Here is a 13332-nt window from a genome sequence, read left to right on the forward strand (position 1 = left end):
CTGTTTCTTTTAAATCCAACCTTAACATCTTGCCTGTATATGCCACATATTTGTCCAATCAAATGTTGCACAATTCCAATTTTGGTCTCCATACAGTCACTCAGTGATCACCCTATATAGTGAGAAGGGGCTTAGCTTATTTAGAAACTAAAGAGACAGTAACTATTACATATTACACATGTATTATTTATGAGCTTGACAAGATATTGTATTGAACAGAATGTGAAAAGAAGCCCTGGATCTAAGTTTTCGTCTTTGAAAAAGAGGAAATATGCCACTAGTAGATTCATGTATATACATCAGGCCAGTACAAAAATGTATGTAGTACTACTAGTATTGAGAGCAGCACACTTTACAAGAAAGCTATTAGTTGTATTATTTTTGTTCAGCTTTCTTCTAGTGATATGTACATGTTAATGCTTAGATTTATGGAAATGTAGACTACATGTATATTGCAATACAAGCCAGTGAATGGTATGAATTTGCATTGGCACTCATGTGACATTTACATGTATACATGAATGTGCGTGTACCATAGATGGAAATGCATTATGTTGATAAGTTCCATTTAGTTGGAGCTTTGTTTTCCCCCTATGAAAATGCCCTGATTAGTGTTGGTGGTTGGCGAAAAAGATAGGGATAAATACATATTGTATTTGACATAATGTCTGTCCTTGTGTTTTGTGCATTCGGTGTGAATATTTGGAGATCAGACTACTTTCAGTTGCATCATATAACATTTAACAGAAATTTAAGGAATAAATGTGTTCATGTAGAAAAATCTCAAAACGTGGTAGACAAAAACACAAGTCATGTCTTGTGTACAAACATATAAACACTAATATACACACAATTTAGGGAAGAACTACATGTGCTATAAAGATCAACTAAAAGCTCTCACTCGTATTTTCTCAAAATGAGGTGGGAAACTTTAATGATCATATTTTATGTTTTTAGTTTTAGTTTTCTACTTGTTCTGCTGTCCTGTTCAACGACAGCAAGGCCCATCGCCTGAAGTAAAATTTTCCGCACCTTGTAATTCACCCCTATAACTCGATCTTCTTTCCGCACAAAGCGAAAGTTTTCTCCTCCGTGAGAAAGAGGTTGCCCAAGGTACTTGTTTTCCTTTGCTTTCAACCCCGCGATAAGGTCAAGAAGTCTTGCTTCAAATTTGTTCAGAACCATTTCTAGAGTGTCCATAAAGTCGTTAAAGCATGTAATATTTAGTCCATCATGATTCAGAGAACAGTCCGCATATGTTGACAGTTTTTGCAGTACGTTCCACAACCACAGAGTGACAGGGAAGCAGGTCCCACAAGTTAGAACAGATTCGAGTGAACGGCAGTTCGGACATTTAAACTTGTTAGTCAAGAAAGGAGGGTTTCCCAACGCACAGTCGACCTCAAGAAACGGATTTCCATTGACGTCTTGAACGAAATCACTCTCATTATAAAAATGTAACATTTGGGGGATGAAATTTTCAGGTGTCGTCTTTTTGACTAGCTTTCTTTGTCTTTTGACTCCAATAAGTGAAACTCCAAAACCACGTCTAACATCATCATGGCCTTTATTAGATGATATGAGAAAATTCCGACACAAGTCTGATCTGTCACTGAGAAAACAGTTTCTAAGAATTGCAAATTGCTTTGCGACCGTTTTGTCCTTTGTCGGTCTACTACTATTTGCCCAAGACAAAATCTGTTTTTGATGACCAAGATAAGTCTTTAAAGTCTTTTCGAAATAAGGTGGATTCAAATTTTCCAGCCATTCCACAAGTTTGTTGCCTTCAGAAATTGTGGTGTTCAATAAATTTATTTTCTCCGACAAAGATTCAATTTCAAGGTTGAGTTGAATCGTATAGTTCTTTGCAAACATAAACGGATAACGGTGACATTTTTTCAATATGTTTTTATCTGTACCTAGTAACTTTTTAAAGTGAGATTTTCCCCAGATACCAGTTTGATAGTTCTTTTCGATTGTAGCTATAGCATCTGACAGAGCTGTGCATTGTCTTTTCACGAGCGACAAAGATCGGTCATGATGTGACCCTGGAGCTGCGGTCTGTCCTATAGCTTTCCTAAGCTGACGAGCTATAGTGGTTGCTTGATACTTTATGGTTACTTCAGTATGGACCGAGCGGTATGCTAAGGCCATACTGGATTCCTCTTGTAAGTTCCTAAAGACAACAGTTCTAAACCTCGGATTTTTGAGAACTCCGGGGTCCCCCAACAGGTCGTGCCAATCATCACGAGCAAATTCTAAAATATCGAATTGTTTACTTTCCCTAGGCAGTCCAAACATAACATCAAAATATGTGTTTGTACAAGACGAAGTTTCCATGGACTCATAATACATTAACAGCAGTTTCTTTACAACCTTTGCCGCTTTTTGTATGCTACTCTTATAACTCAGCAAAAGTTTTCTCGACTCATTTATCAGAATACAACATGACCACGATTGTATGTCTTCTGAAGGGTAAATACATTTGAGATTGTTGCACTCGGTCACGTAAGACAACTGTAAATCCTTCATTTCACAACACAATTGTGCCTGTATGTCATTTGTTTTATCAATGCACTCCACTTTCTCACATTGCATGTAACTTTGTAGCATCTTTAGGAGACAACAAGGCACATATTCCTGGTGTCTTGTGTCAAATTCGTAGATGCACTTTATGTCATCACACTGCTGTATACTATGGCGTAGATTCTTCAAATGTGTACTATTGACAAAATCCATGGAATTTTGGAATTCCGGAATAAGAAACTTCCCTGCAACATTAAGCATGTTACGAAACCCGTCCCAATTTTCTTCCCGCATTGTATGTGGCGTTGGATTTGGAATAAAAAGGTCTTCTAAATTCTCGAATGACGTTTCGTTGATTATATAGGTCACAATATTGGAAAAGAAGGAAAATGGCATGCGAGTATAGTTGATGTGATCCAGTTTTCTACCCTGGATAAGTCTTTTGTAGATCATATAAGTGGTATTTTCTAGTAACGTGAAAACCTGGTCAATATTACATGACTCTTTATCACTGTATATATCCTCCTCTTCAATTAGTTCTCCACGACCCCAAAACAGATTATCTGCTATGTGCACCAATAAGTCAACTGGTACATCGCCCTTATATAGACAGGGCATTAGAGAGTTGGTAAGAAAGTTCACATGGTCAAAAAGGCGACAGGATAGATCCTGAATTGAATGACTAGCCCTTATAAATAGCATCATTTGAGCATGAAGAAAAAAGTAAGCCTCCTCTCACGCTCCCCATTGGCAGAGAAACTCAGCGGACTTGTTGAAGAATGTGGATGAGCTGGCAATAGAAGCCTTCGTTTGATACTGTTCAGCATTCAGTGCCAAATAATGAAGATGTGCCATCAAAAACTCTGCCTGGACCCTGGTGACGTTCATATGACTAGTTACGTATGTGGAGTACTTAGGCCATACCAATTTAATTAGTTGGTTCTCGGATTTTTTCCTAAAAAAATTGAAGCGACAGGGCGAAAAAAAAAAAAAAAAAAAACTTGCAACAAGTCTGGGTTCAGGTCCAGGCTGGTTAGTCCAGACCTGAACCCATGGTATACGTGTGCTAGAAATAGTTATTATTAATAATCAGTTAAAATTACATGCAAAATTGCATGTTGGCATAAATTTGTACAATATACATTAAATTATGTACAGCATAAAGCCCTTGCTGTTAGGTACGGGGCAGGGAATGCAGTCAGGGCCCATAAATGATGTCATATTCAAAAGGTTTTCGGAGTTACTGGACAACTGTGAGACGTATTGAAAAATAATGTCAAATGCTCTTCGTATCGTTCTGTTTGTAAACTGTTCTATATACGCTTCATCCAGCAAGTCTACCTTTTCAGTCGCATTGCCTCCTACATATTTGTCATGATATTCTTTTACTGAGCAGCCAGTGCCTTCTATGTATGCAAACGCGAACTGCAACGCAAGTGGATGGTGTCCTATAGATCGGCTTAGACTTTTGATTTCCTTTGTATCCTCCTTACTGCTAGGTCTAACAGTTTTGCTGAACAGTGCTTGAGCTTCAGTGTCGCTGAACGGAGAAAGACTGACCACTGCAATACGCTCCATATCAAGTCTTTGATATTCGTTAGAAGTCAGTAGAACATGCATGCTTGATGTGATGGTATGGGGAAGTAAGGACTCTAAATCTTTCATGGTTTCCCTCACTGCCTCGTCAGCAACCAAAATCCAGTGCTCTGAATTCGTCAAATGCATCCTGAAGTGAAATTTCACAGACTCACAACTCAGATCACCGCTACAGTGCATAGGTCCCTTCTCAGGCCCACTAACATACACGCAGTACTGACTTATACTAGCACACAGGTCCCTCTTACTCGCTAACCTGACCCAGAACACACCACCAGGGTACCTCTCCGCACGTCTGTGCCCGTACTCGATGGCCAAGGATGTTTTTCCGACGCCGCCCAATCCTTTGATGAGACAGGTCCGGTTCTGTTCCAGACAGGCGTCGATCCTCTTGAAGACGTCTTCTCGTCCCACGAACGTCTTGAGACGACGGGGGAAGACAGTCAGTACAGGTGTTTCTGTAACAGAAAATATGCTGATCGTTTAAATGAAGATCGCAGTATAAGTATCAGCAATTACAGCTCTGAGCGCACCGTTACTAGTATATTGCATGAAAAGGGTTGATTTTGACAACCCATTAGGTAAATACAAGAACATCATGTAAACCCCTGGGGATTTTGACAAAATGCTGACTTCATGCATTCGTAGTCTTTTTTAAGGTCACCTGGCCTTGTCCAGGCGAACATGACAGCCAAAATTTTGGGAGTTGTTTAGAAATATATCACGTATCTCAAATCAACAAAGCAAACTCACCATGTATTCTGGTGCCGTATTGAATTGAGCATACCCAGGTGCAGATCATAAAACTGGTCAGGAAGATGCCAACAGCAAATATTCTGTTGATTGTCCATCTTTTTACCTCTGTTGAAAAAAACACAAAATAAATAAGTTCCAACTTCCATTCTTCCGTAACGCTTAAAATCACTGTGGTTGTCCTAACGTGGACTAAAAGTACAACTATCTGGTCATGGCTTGCAATTGCGTTTTGGGGCATAGTAAACCAGGTATATACGTAATGCCATAATGTATTGGTAAAGATTGGATACGATATACTTTGAGGTTACACTGCAACGACAGTTTAACGCTATTGCAACGGGAAATCAAAATTACTATGTAAAGTCTCTGAATAGTATTATGGCTGTCAGGCCTTCCTTACGTGTTCCGATGGCACCCAAAACAAAAAGGCCAAAGTTTGCCAATAAACCGGATAGTGTATCCTGTCATGTTTTGAATCACCGGTTAGAGCCCCGGCTCCAGCAAAGTCGATATTGTGACAACGTAAATATGCCTCGCGGCAACTCATGCATAAAGGTATGTGTACAATGTCTGACACGCCAACATTGCAAACAAGTGGCTCCGTTTTCCCTTTCAATGCCCTATGCGTTGCATTGTTCAGACGTAGTGAAGCATTCATGAGGTTTCCTACAGGTGCATACATACTGCCCCTCCCCCTATATATCCAAAATCCTGTAGGTTTTACAAGGGATAGCCGTTAATTTACACACCTTGTGGTCGCCTTCCGAGGTTCCTCCTACTTATTGTACCCTTCTCCACTGCTGTCTGAAGACGTGTCCGAGTTTCTAACAGCTTTTGTACTAGGTGGTCGTACGGTACTTCTCGAAGGCTTTGGACAAAGTCGTCGAAACCGTCATATGGCAAATCTGTTGGGGGTGGGGGGCGACCGAAAGTATGTGTGAAATGCATGGTTGATAGGATTTCATTAAGTCCGAGTCTGATTGTTTTAACATTGTCTCCTTCAGTCTACATTGTTTGGTGATAAAATCAAATCTTGGTGAATTTTTGAAAATATCTAATTTTACGACAAACTTCTCTGGCAATTATGGACTGTCGACCTATGGTAGGATCATTTGCAATCAGATCCAAATTAGACTGATATCTTAGTCCAGCATTTGTTTGTGGTCCTCAGAAACTGCTCTCCATGCAGAGGTTGGTGAGAAAGATTGGTACCATTTTTATCATATGTTCCGTTTTCTGTCCACAACTCCCCACCAAGACGTCAACAGAAAACAGAATATATGGTACGGTAACCGACCCCCCCCCCCTCATGTTGTCACAAAGTCAACGAGCTTTGGCAGTGTTTGTGGATCATTGGCAGGTCGCTGGGTGTTTAAAATCGACAGAGGGTCGCCCGTGTTTTTGCCTGACAATCGGCCCTATCATGTTTAACAGGTTCCGAGAACCTGCGAGCGTCGGTCAATCCCTAATCGTCGCGCGATGGTTGAGAGAACATCGGGCGTATTACTACCGAAAATGTTATGCGGCACTCGCATACTCGTCGACGGGTCTGTGACAGCATGACCACCATGGTGACAGGGTAGACAGACCGGTACAAGGCCACATGCGATTGGCTGTTCGCGATCGTGACGATGGCGTCATCGGGACTTTCCGCCGTGCATGTAGTAACACTTGTAATTCAACAACCAGAACGCAGAATTTCTCAGTCTTGTAGTTACCATGGACCCGTTACACCGTCAAGCTATCCTGGACTGCTATGACGACATTGCCCGTGACATGGACCCATTACTAGCCCTGCGGTACAGCACGGTCTACTGGAGGGACGGAGACCCAGGGAACATCCGGGCAAAGACGAACAGCGAAGGGCCATTCACCGGCGCTACGGCACTGCTAGACAAGTTACTGGGTACGTTTCCGCCTCTACAGCTTTTGGGATCGATACTAGTACTCTCCAAGCAGAGGTTGGTGCGGAAAATTGTGAACGTAATCATATGTCGAGGTTTCTGTCCACACTGTACTTTCTGAGGACCGCACTCAGATATCAGTCTACTTTGGATCTGATTGCAAATGATCCTTGGCAATGGCGACGTCCCATAATTGTCAGAGTAGTTAGTCTATCACAAAATTACATGTTTGCAAGTATTCATCCAGATTGCATATTTTCTCCTTTTTTACCAAAAACTTTATAAAATCCTATAAACTATGCATCTCATACAATCTTTTGGTTGCCCCTTTCCCCGCCCCAATAGATTTGCCATACGACGGTTTCGACGACTTTGTCCAAAGCCTTCAAGAAGTACCATACGATCACCTGGTACAACAACTATTAGAAACTCGGGCACGTCTTCAGACAGCAGTGGAGAAGGGGACGATAGATAGGAGGGGCCTCGGAAGGCGCAAACAAGGTGTGTAAATTAACAGCTACTAGTATCACTTATAAAACCTACAGGGTTTTGAACATACAGGGGGAGGGGCGCAGCTTGTATGCACCTATATAGGAGACTTCATGAATGCTTCACTGCGTCTGAACAATGCAACCTAGCGAGTTTTGAAAGGTCAAACGCAGCCACTCGTTTACAATGTTTGCGTGTCTGTCAGACATTGTACACATACCTTGATGACACATACCTTGATGTATGAGTTGTCCTACTTACGTTGTGACTTAAATATCGACAATTTTTCTCGAGCTGGGGCTCTAACCTGCGAGTCAAAACATATCAGGACACACTGTCCGGTTTAGGCCTACGTTATATTTCCAAACAAGGGCCTGTGAACTTCCTGGCAGGGGCCATTTTTCCAATTTGGACCTAAGCCTTATTTGGAAACTTTGGCCTTTGGATGCCGACACAACACGTTAGGAACGCCTGTCAACCTCAACGTTATTCAAAGATTTCTATTATTATTAATATCTGTTGCAATTTTGTTAAACTGTCGTTGCAGTGTAGCCTCAAAGTATATCGTATCCAAGCTTTGTTTTACCAATGAACGAAGGCATTCCCTACTCCAAATATCTTATATCGCACTTACCTTATCTTACACAGTACGTACCTTTCATACAGTCACTGATTGATGAAAAATCCTATTAACTGTGAACATGCGTGACTAATGAATCTCTTCAATAAAAAGATAGTTGTAAGGTTATTCCATAACGGGATAACGACACTATTTAAGAGCGTTATCAATTGAAGGATATTAGATTTAACCTATATTGCTATTTCCTAGAAATTGTTAAATTGAACTTGGTTACAATATTATTTTATCTTTTATCTGGTGTTTTACAGAGGTCAAAGGAATCACAATCAACAAAATATTTGCTGTAGGCATCTTTCTGACCCGTTTGACAGTTTGTATCTGGTTATTCGCGGTTCAGAACGGCACCAGAATACACGGTGAGTTTCCTTTGTTGATTCGAGGTACAGTCAAACCTGCTCAGGACGGTCACCGGGGGGACCGGACAAATTAGCTGCGTTGGATAGGTGACAGGCGTCTCGGGAAGGTCGCTTATCATTATAAATGCTTGGATCTATGGGGAAAATGTTCGGGACCGAGAAAAGTAACCATCATGGCCAGCAGGTGATCGGCTTGAAGAGGTGACCGCTTAGGCAGATTTGACTGTATACATGAAATACTTACAACATTTTCGGCTGAGATACTGCAGCCATCGTCATGTTTGCTTGAACAGGGTCACTGGACCCAACGAACGTTTTCTTGTTTGTAGTGAATTAGAGCTGTATATTTTGCAAAAAAAGATGAAAAAAATCTGCATGATAATGAAGAATATATATCTATTGCGCCATGTCAGCCCTTTTTCAAATATCCAGGACGTTTCAAAATGTTCTTGCATGTACCGCTGAGTATCATTAATAATGAAATATCATTTTTAAAGAAAATTAAAACTGGGAAGTCAAAAATAATTTTTTTTTTTTTAAACGACCGCGTGAAGTCAGCAACTCGTCAAAATCTAACATGCATTGGCATAATACCGGTAGTAAGACTTATACCGGTAGATTAAAAATACTGGAACTTAAAGAGATCTACACATGCAACAATAGTTATTTCTAAGCTGTGCACACTTCAGACATCTAGGTGTCCAATACACCATTTACAAAGCATCGACAACAATGCATTCGAAGACAACAAGGCCAAAAGTTTTCAGTATACTTTTTTTTAAATTTCGGGGTAGGCAGCTCGTCGTGGGACGAACACACTGTCACATTCATTGCCAAATTTATATAGATCATAATTACACATGCTCACGGCACAAGACGAACATGATTCAACAACAATCTTGAATTTCTGTTGGTGACCTACAACTCATGTAAAAGTGTGAAGAACCGTTGCATAATAGCCCGGATCTACGACTGAATGGGCAAAATTAAACGTACGCAGCCATTTTCCCGCCATTTTTATATCTACGCTAGCAGTGAAGTGTTACGTCATAGCGGTTGTGACGGACAGAAGTTAAATGAAAATTCTTGACAGTATACGTCCATTTTCTCATGACATTTTGTATGCTCATGCAGGTTTATGTTTTATGCATTTACTGACAGAAAAGGAAGGAACATCAGAGGATGTATAAATGTACATAGCGGCAGTTAATTGTGCCGTGTTTCTTCCTACCGGTATTTTGTACCCCCTCCCAACCACGCGCCCGTTCGCCGTGTAATTCCGCGGCGTGTTACAATTACAATATTACGCTTTTAGCAGGACAAGAGTGGCAGAAAAGTTACACAGAAGAAGTGGCAAGGGTAACCTATAACAACAACATGTAACTGGAGAAAATGATGCGTTGACAATTTGTCAAATCAGTATGGCTAGAGAAATCGTCGTAAACGTACCGGTATTATGATAATAGATGTTACAGTCCGTTTATAGGATATTCTTGCAAAATCAATCTTTTTTCATACAAGTAAACCGCGCGTTCTGTGTTACAATTAAAAATATCATGATCCTTATCTAAACTGACAGCCTATTTCTATTACAGAAACACCTCTACTGACAGTCTTCCCTCGTCGTCTCAAGACGTTCGTGGGACGAGAAGGTTTCTTCAACAATTTCGACGCCTGTCTGGAACAGAACCGGACATGTCTTATCAAGGGACTGGGCGGAGTCGGAAAAACATCACTGGCTGTTGAGTACGGCCACAGGCGTGTGGAGAGGTACCCTGGTGGGGTGTTCTGGGTCAGGTTAGCGAGTAAGGGCGACCTGTGTGCCAGTATCAGTCAATACGGCATGTATGTTAGTTCACATGAGAAGGGATCTATGTATTGTAGTGATGATCTAAGTTGTGAGTCTGTAAAGACACACTTTAGGAAGCATTTGACAAATTCAGAGCACTGGATTTTGGTTGCTGACGAAGCAGTGAGGGAAACCATGAAAGATTTAGAGTCCCTACTCCCCCACACTCTCACTTCAGCCATGCATGTCCTGCTGACTTCTAACGAATATCAGAGACTTGATATGGAGCGTATCGCAGTGGTAAGTCTTTCTCCATTCAGCGACACTGAGGCCCAGGCACTGTTCAACAAAACCGTTGGACCTAGCACTAAAGAGGATATGAGGGAAATCAAAAGTCTAAGCCGATCTCTAGGACACCACCCACTTGCCTTGCGGTTCGCGTATGCATACATAGAAGAGACTGGTTGCTCAGTAAAAGAATATCATGACAAATATGTTGAAGGCAATGCGACTGAGAAGGTAGACTTGCTGGATGAAGCTTATATAGAAATGTTTACGAACAGAACGATACGACGAACATTTGACATTACTTTTCAATACATCTCACAGTTGTCCAGTAACTCCGAAAACCTTTTGAATATGACATCATTCATGGGTCCCGACTGTATCCCTTGCCCTATACCCAACAGCAGATGCTTTTCTAAACTTTTCAACACTTCTCAGCAACTGGACATCTTAGATACAAAGAAAATGGTATCCGTACTGGAAAGGTTTTCCCTGGCTTCTTATGGCCACGCCTTTTTACCGTGTTCTTTCAGCGTGAACAGGATAGTACAAGAGGTTGTTGTGGCAGAAATGAACGAATCTTCAAGATTTAACCATTTGGAAAATGCATTCAAGTACTCCACATTCGTAACTAGCCATATAAACGCCACTAGGGTACAGGCAGAGTTTTTGATGGCACATCTCCATTATTTAGCCCTGAATGTTGAACAGTATCAAACACAAGTTTCCATAACCAGCTCATCCACATTCTTTAATAACTCCGCTGAGTTTTTCTGCCAATGGGGAGCGTGTGAGGAGGCTTACTTTTTTCTTCAAGCTCAAATGATGCTATTCCTCAGGGCTGATTCCAAGCAGGATTTGACCTGCCGGCTTCTTGACCATGTAAACTTTGTTACCAGCACTCTGCTACCATGTCTATATAATGGCGATTTACCGGTGAACTTATTGGTGCACATAGCGGATAATCTGGATTGGGTACGCGGAGAACTAGCTGAGGATCAGGATATCTACAGGGTGAACGATTCATGTGACATTGACCAGGTCTGGAGTTTACTAGAAAACACCACCTATTCGATTTATAAGAGACTTATCCAAAGTAGAAAACTGAAACACTATTCTGACATGCCATTTTCGTTCTTTTCTAACGTCGTGACTTACATCGAAGAAACGTCATTCGAGGATTTGGAAGATCTTTTTATTTCAAATCCAGCGCCAAATACCATGCATGAGAAAAATTGGCACGGGTTGCGTAACATACTAATTGTTGCAGGGAAGTTTCTTCACCCACGTTCGCAGGATCTCACGCGTTTTGTAAACAGGACACATTTCAAGAAGCTACTGCGTCGGATGCAACTGTGTGAGAACATCAAGTGCATACGCGAATTCGACACAAGACACAAGGAATACATGCCTTGTTGCCTCCTCAGGATGGTACAAAGCTACATGCAGTGTGACAAAGTGAAGTGCACAAAGAATCAAACAAACGACATACAAGCACAATTGTGTTGTGAAATAAAGGAACTACAGTCTTACATGACCGAATGCAACAATGTTAAGTGCATGTACACTCAAGAAGACATGCAGTCTTGGACATGGCGTTGTTGTATACTAATAAATGAGTCAAGACAACTTTTACTGAGTTATAAGAGTAGTATACAGAAAGCTGCAAAGGTTGTAAAGAAACTGCTGTTCATGTATTACCGCTCCATGGATACGTCGTCTTGTACAAACACATATTTTGATGTTATGTTTGGACTTCCAAGGGAAAGCAAACCATTCGATATTCTAGAATTTGCTCGAGATGATTGGCACGACCTGTTGGGGGACCCGGGAGTTCTCAAAAGTGTTTTGTCTCTTAACAGCACGCAAAATCCTAGGTTTAGAAATGTTGTCTCTAGGAACCTTGAAGAGGAATACACTCTGGCTTTAGCAAACCGCTTGGTTCATATTGGAGTTACAGCAAAGTATCAAGCGACAGCTATAGCACGTCAGATTCGGAAAGCTATGGGACAGACAGCAACTTCAGGGCCAAATCATGACCGATCTTTGTCGTTCGTGAAAAAACAATGTGCAGCTCTATCAGATGCTATTGCTTTTATAGAAAAGAACTTTAAAGATGGCATCTGGGGAAAAGCTCTCTTTGAAAAGATACTCGGTCCGGTGAAAAACATATTGAATACATTTCATAGCTATCCGTTTCTGCTTACAAAGAACTACACGATACAAGTCAACTTTGAAATTGAATCTTTGTCGGAAAAAATATATATCTTAAACACCACAATTTTTGAAGGCAACAAACTTTTGGATTGGCTGGAAAATCCGAATCCACCTGATGCTCCTCAGTTCGAAAGCACTATAAGGACGTATCTCGGTCATCATAAACAGATTTGGTCTTGGGCAAATCGTACAACCGACGAAAAGCTATCTAAAATACTTAGATACTGTTTCCTCAGTGACAGATCAGATTTCTGCCGTAAATTTCTTATATCATTTAATGAAGGCTATGATAATGTCAGACGTGCTTTTGGAGAGTCACTTATTGCATCCAAAAAAGAAAGAAAGCTAGTCAAAAAGTATAAAATTGAAAATGTCATCCCCCAATTGTTCGCTTTTTATAATGCGAGCGACTTCGTCCAAGACGTCACTGGGAATCCCTTTGTTGAGTTAGATTGTGTACTGGGGAGCTCTCTCATGATTGACGTTTTAAAGTGTCCGACTTGTCGTTCAGTCGAATCTATTTTAACTTGTGGGACCTCCTTCCCTGTCGCTCTGTGGTACTGGAACGTACTACAAAAACTGTTAACATATGCCGACTGTTCTCTGGATCATGATGGACTAAATATTACATGCTTTACCGACTTTATGGAAACTTTAGACATGTTTCTGGAGAAAGACAGATTCATTAAAATGGCATCAAAACGACACGAAAACAAGTTCCTTGGGCAACCTATTTCTGACAGAGGAGAGAATTTCCGCTTTGTGCGAAGAGAA

Source organism: Branchiostoma floridae, chromosome 19 (assembly GCF_000003815.2).
Source record: "Branchiostoma floridae strain S238N-H82 chromosome 19, Bfl_VNyyK, whole genome shotgun sequence".
Classification (NCBI taxonomy): domain Eukaryota; kingdom Metazoa; phylum Chordata; class Leptocardii; order Amphioxiformes; family Branchiostomatidae; genus Branchiostoma; species Branchiostoma floridae.